Genomic DNA, 6,767 nt, shown 5'->3' on the forward strand with positions numbered 1-6,767 from the left:
TGCCTGTCTCATTGCTCAGGTATATTAAAACAAAATAAATCAGCATGAAGCAGACCAATATATAATTGAAAACTTAATATAAACATAACAATGTCTTGAGGATTAAGGTTTGCCTGACTTAAACCATGATATTTTCAATCACCTCATATGCATATGAAACTTAGATAATGAATAAGGAAGAAGATGGAAGAATTAATGCATGAGTTATGTTTCTGGAGAAGAATATTGAAAGTACCATCAACTTCCAGAAGAACAAACAAATGTTGGAAGAAATACAACCAGAATACTCCTTAGGAGCCAGGATAGTGAGACTTCATCTCTCAGAGTTATCAGGAGAGACACGTTGCTGGAGAAGTGCATTATACTTGGTAAAGTAGAGAGTCAGAGAAAAAGACTCCAACAAGATGGACTGACAGAGTGGCAACAACATTGGGCTTAACTGTAACAACAATAGTGAGGATGGCCCAGGACTAGACGGTGTTTCATGATGTTGTGCATATGGTCACTGAGTCAGAACTGACTCCACAGCGCCCAACAATAACAACCACCACCTTGTTCTTAAAATATGATGGCAAAATTAAAACTTTCCCAGGTAAACAGAAATTAAGGGATTTTGTGAAAACTACCCAATCTTATAAGAAATGTTAAAGGGGATCCTTTGGACAGAGACAATAACCAGAAGTTAAGACAAGACATGACATCACCCCCCAAAAAATCAACCCACATATAAAAGTAGCAACATGGAAAACAGGGAACCAGAGAGGTCATTTTGTAAACAAAGTATAAAGTGAAAAAGGAATAAATGATGTTGCTACATAATTTCCAAATGGAGAGGAATTCAAAGAGATATCAAGATAGAATAGAGTAAAACTTGGGAAGATAATAATAAATTACCGGGTAACCACAAAGAAAATTAATAAACCCTGTGACCAAATATAAAGGAAGAAAATCTTAGTTTCAGAAAACACTAAAATAACAGCACAAAGGATATAATGGAAAAAATGGCACTGTTTCTGAATACACACTCAAATCCAACTTGACAAGGATTTTATACAGAGTTGTAAAAAATTTCACCACAGTAATTCATAAATATCAAGACTCAGTTTATTATTATGGGCCTTAATTTTTACTACATTATCATCATCATTACAATAAGATGACAGAGGTCTCTGTAAAGATTTACTTAAGATGTAAAAATATTTAGGAAAATACTATGTGAAACCCTCATGGATAAATATTTGAAGAGTAAATTAGAGTATTAAAACCTTAATAAGTTTATTATGAAATTGTCTATTGCTCATTTGTGCAATAGTATATTTTTGAAATGGAACCTCAATGTAAAAATGCTGCTGTAATATTTTTATCTACTTCTAAAATGACAGCACAGTTGTAGTCAGGTAATGAGTCTCCATTGCCTGCTTGTCTGTTTTTTGCCTTTCTGCAAACACCATCACCGTCCATCACATTGCCGTTTAAAATGTATCTCAGAAGTGGCCTGTGGCTAAACTATCAGTGAGAGCTGAGACCAACTGAGTTGTCTAGTTGATAGATGTTCTATACTCTCAGTCACCCATGTTCTGGCACACTTCGGTGGTGTAGTGAATTATCTAATGGATCTTCTATCCATAGTCTGTAACTATCACCAAACAAAGTTTTTGACCTGCTGGGTCTGGGTAAGAGGAAGTGGGAGAAGACACTGACAGATGACATGGTTCAGCTGTGGATGTTAACAAAGTTAATTGTAATCATAAAAACTTTAAACTCTACCATGGGTATAAAATGAAACAGCTCAGAAGCACGATGGAGGGATCTCACTATCCTTAAGGAAGAAATGCCAGAAAGGAAGTGTGTTCGTTGAACCCTGCGAGCTCTGCACATTGAACTTCCTCAACCTGAGACAGAGTTGTCACATCATAGGAGCAGCAGCAGCAAAATCAAGAACTAGAACGTGAGACAAAGTGGCAGGCTTCCCAGCCCATGGAGCAAGTAAAGTTGAGTGACTATGGACAGGAGGCTTGCTTGCACACTGGGATGCCTCCAAGCATTTAATTGGGGGAGCTAGGTTTGCAGATCTACAGACCTAGAGTCAACTACCTTCAGGCAAAGGCTTACGGCAGAGTGATATGTCCTATAGGCATTTATCATCAGCCCAAAAAGAACTTTATAAAACTGCCAAACAGAGAGTCCAGGCCAAGGAGCAGAAGGCCAGAGATAGGTCTGCCAGCAGGCATGGCTGAAGACAGACTGTTCTGACAGGTTACACATTGTAACCTATTTCCCTAGTACATCTCATAATGTGAGCATGGAGTCTGAATTGTGTGTGGCCATTGCAATTAGTTATTGAATCCAGCTGAGTACAGAGAACTGAGAGAGGAATAATAATGGTTTGATGCTTAATTTAATACCATCTAAGGAGTCCTGGTGTGGCACTGTGGGTTAATGCACTAGACAGCAAAGCCATCTGAACTGCAACGTCAGCGGTTCAAGCTCACCAGCTGCTCCTCAGAAACCTTATACAGGGTCGCTATGGGTTGGAACCAACTCGACAGCACTTCACAACAATAACAAGGTGCAACTTATAAGGCACTCTGGTAGCGTAGAGGTTATGAGTTGGGCTGCTAACCTCAGGGTCAGCAGTTAGAAATGACCAGCTGTTCCGTGGGAGAAAGATGAGGCTTTCTGCTCCTGTAAAGATTTATAGCCTTGGAAATCCTATACAGGGTCGCTATGAGCCGGAACCAGTCCCATGGCACATAACCATCACCATCACCAAGGTGCAACTGTGGACTCCTGCTGTGGGCTCTAAGATAAGCACTGGACTGAAGCACAAGGTCAGCGTTCCTCTGACCAGCTGCTCCTCTGAAACCCTATAAAGGGTCACTATGAGTCATAACCAATTTGATGGTACTTAACAACCACAACAACAACATGCAACTATTGGTCTCTCCCTGTCCAAAACAAAGAAGACTGAATAAAATATAAGATGCAAGGAAACAATTAGTCTAAATGATTAATAGACTCCATGAACCCAACCTCCATGACACTGAGACCAGAAGAACTAGATGGTGCTGGGCTACCACTGCTGACCCCTGAAAGAAATCACAACAGGAGGCTTGGGTAGAGTGGGAGAAATATGTGGAACAAAACTCAAAATAATAGAAACGCAGGCTTACTAGTCTGATAGAGACTGGTGAAAACTCCAGACTGCGGTGTGTAGATTTCCTTCAAGCCTGGAAATGAACTCATCTTCCTACTGGCTCAATTTTCAGACAATAAAAGACAGGCTTATAATAACACCAAGAATGCACATAATCCTTAGAAACATCAATATATGAGATCCAAAATGCAGTACCTGACAACAACAACAGGAATAAAGCTCAGAATGAAAGGAAGGATGAATGGAAATAGTAAACACAGAAAGTGAAAAGATTATTGTTACATTGTGAGAACTGCAGTCAAGGTCACGAAACAAAATGTGAATGAATTGTTGAATGGAAAATCAATTTGCTCTGCAAGCTTCCATCCAAATCATAATAAAAAGTTTTTTTAAAGAATAGAGTCTATGAAAAAAATCATTAAAATAAAAATAACAAACAGATCTTTGTAACAATAATTAACGAGAAGCTCTTGGTATCAGAAAAGAGAATGGTAGGGTACCTGTTGCTAGGGTGACAGTTTAAGATAAAATTTGGTTCCTATCAGAGTCACCACTCATCTGTCATACTGTGATGGTTATATGTTGCTATAATGCAGGGAGCTATTACACTGGTATTTCAACTATTAAGAGGATCACCCATAGGTTCACAGATTTCAGTAAAGTTTCTAGATGAGACAGGGTAGGGAAAATGCCTGGTAATGTACTTCCAAAAATTAGTCAATGAATTGTATGTAACGTGAGAAGATAAATTCCCTAGGTTAGAAGGCATTCAAACTACAAACGTCGTAATAATGGACGAGCATCCCAACAATCATAAAGATAGTGCAGAAGATAGTTTTGCGGTATGTGAGGTCGTCATGAGTCAGAGTTAACCTGATGCCAGTTAAAACACTCAAACATTCACACTAGTTTTGTCAGAGGCATGAGACTAACAGTACTGATTTTCTCCACATAAATAGAATGTAGCAGGCAAACATGTAGAGGTGATTTGGTGTGAAGGAGCCAGAACTTGACGAAGACAGCAATGAGGAGAAGCACTTCTAAACAGAGAAGCATGTAAGATGAGTACTTCTTTCTCTATATTTGTCACAAGAGCTGAGGCAGTAGCTAAAGAGGTGCTGCTGTCATCTCCACCCTGACAGTCTCTTCTTTGTGCTGACTAATAAGAGCCACTGGTAGAAAGGTACTGGACCAAGCCCCTCTTGGTTCTTGGGCTAAGGATATTCAAATCTGCAGTTATCAAAGGATAAGACCTCTTGACACTTGGCACCATTGGATCTTGTACATAAAGCTGGGCTTCACATCAAGCTAAATTACAAAGTTATAATCTGATTACATTTATGAGTAAAATAAACTAAAATTACAAGGGTTAAAGATTAGCAAGAATGGTGTCTAACTGTATTGACCCATCTGTTTTATTTAATTCTTCCTTTTATACATGAATCTGTTATAATTCGGTGTTCTTCAGACAAAGTTGATCTTAAATGGAGAGATATACTAGTAGATGGGAGTTCTGGTGTAGTGCTATAGGATAAGCAATGGACCACAAGGTCGGCTTGAATTGCAAGATTGGCAGTTCAAACTCACTAGCCATTCCTTGGAAATCCTGTACAGGGTCACTATGAGTTGTAGCCAACTTGAAGGCACTTAACAACTCTAGTAAATGTTCTTGCTGTCCCACTCTATTCCCCATTACTGACTCAGTGTACCTACTGTCTCCCTTACTCTTCCACTCCCTTACTCCTTTCTTGGGTGTTGTGAGTGTTGGTTGCCAAGGGCTCACAGCTATCCCTTTCTACTAAGAATTGTTCTTGACTCATAGGAGGCTCCTCATTGTGGAGGTTATATCCTACCTGCAGAAGTCATCAGCCTACTGCCAATGGCTGATTGATGGGAGGGGTGCAAATGTTAACCCCCTTGCATCAAGAGGGAAACAATACCATATTGTGGCTCATGAGCCATACATCCCCTGTGATTTAGCATGGCTGGAAATTTCCTAAGACACATTTTGCTCAACTCCTTCCGTTCTTTATATTGCTTCCCTTACTCTCTTATAATTCTTCCTGGAGAAAATTCCCACAGTAAATACTATGCACCCAAATTCCCACCTCAGACTTTGTTTCTGGGGATCTTGGCCTAAGGCAAAGGCTCCATGGCAAATCTCATGGCTCTGTTAGTGCTCCAAGCTTACAAGAAGGCTGACAGATCAGTCATGTGACCTTGGACACAAAACTTGCCTGTCTATATACCCTGTTACAGGAAATAAGTAACTGTTAATTCCTAACTTTGCAATCTGAGGCCTATAACATGCCAGCAATAAGCCACTTACATATTTAAAATCAGGCACATTAGGGTTACCAATGGAAAATGAGGAAAGAAGTAACATGTAATCATTCCCTAAAAATTTTAAATAAACTATTTTTACATGGCATGACAATAATAGGCTATTTGAATAACTTGTACTAGATAAGAATAGATTGTGGTTTTTTATAACAATTTTAGCAACTCTGTTTTGTGGACACTGATTATAAATACCATTTAGAATTCATTTTGGTTTTATAAAATGTTTGTGATCCAACACAGTTGATAACATCAGTGAATTTAAGAAAAAGACCCTTTAAATATTAGTTAAAGGGTCATTAACCAGAAGAGGCTGAGAGTTAATACTAATCATTTGCCTTACCGCCAGATTGCAAAATAAATAATTAGTTCTTCAGTGAATCAGATTAGCAACTCTACATAATTTGTTGATATATTAGCCACAGTTTTAGATCACCAAAGACTAAAAAGTATAACATCTCTGGAGCCAGGCACAGTTCAATTGGTGAACATATCAGCCCCAGCATTGCTGGCTTTGTGACCTTGGTCAGTTACTTAACTGTTGAGCTTTAGGCTCCTTACCTTAAAAATGGACAAAATGATGCTTACTTCATTGAGTTGTTTATGGTTTAATAAGATGATATCCACAAAGCATTCACCACTGCTTGATGGAGAGTAAAATCTCAACAAATTGTGACTGTTAGTCTGAAAGACAGATTATACTCCTTAGTTTAGAAACTATAAGTAGATGTTTATATAAAAAATATTTTACAAGTAAAACCTAAGACTTCAGTGAAAATACCATATTAGATGGTCCATGCTTTTTTTTTTAAAAGTTTTTATTGTGATTGAATAATAATTTACATGGGAGAACATCAGTTTTACATTCATCCTATTGTATTTCATTTCATTGCAATGATTACAATCTCCTCTATATATCATCAAACAACTAAAAGGTACACCTTGCAAGCCTGCCCCCTGGTCATCAGCACACAGACCCTCCCCCTCCCTGAGTCAAAGTCCTCAGCTGCTCCATCTCTCCATGTCATCGTCTCTGCCTTCATCTCTGGCATCACTGCTTCGCTGAATAGGGTCCCACAATGTACTCTTCTCCCTTGATGGTCCCAAGGTCTTCAGCTCCTGCACTACAAAATCACCACTCCCCTCCTTTTGTTACAGAAGTCTACCTTTACATTTCCAACCCTCACAACCAGTCCTGATAGAAATTACACACTATTGAACCATCTTTCACCAGCCCCAACCAGACAGGTTGGAAACCACTCATTGGAGA

At 38.9% G+C, this 6,767-nt stretch overlaps 1 pseudogene; it reads left to right on the plus strand.

The window, feature by feature from the left end:
- The first annotated feature begins 3,948 nt into the window (after positions 1–3,948).
- LOC102816784 overlaps positions 3,949–6,767 on the plus strand; it is a 98,313-nt pseudogene continuing 95,494 nt past the window's right edge.

The sequence above is a fragment of the Chrysochloris asiatica genome, unplaced genomic scaffold (genome assembly GCF_000296735.1).
Source record: "Chrysochloris asiatica unplaced genomic scaffold, ChrAsi1.0 scaffold00144, whole genome shotgun sequence".
Classification (NCBI taxonomy): domain Eukaryota; kingdom Metazoa; phylum Chordata; class Mammalia; order Afrosoricida; family Chrysochloridae; genus Chrysochloris; species Chrysochloris asiatica.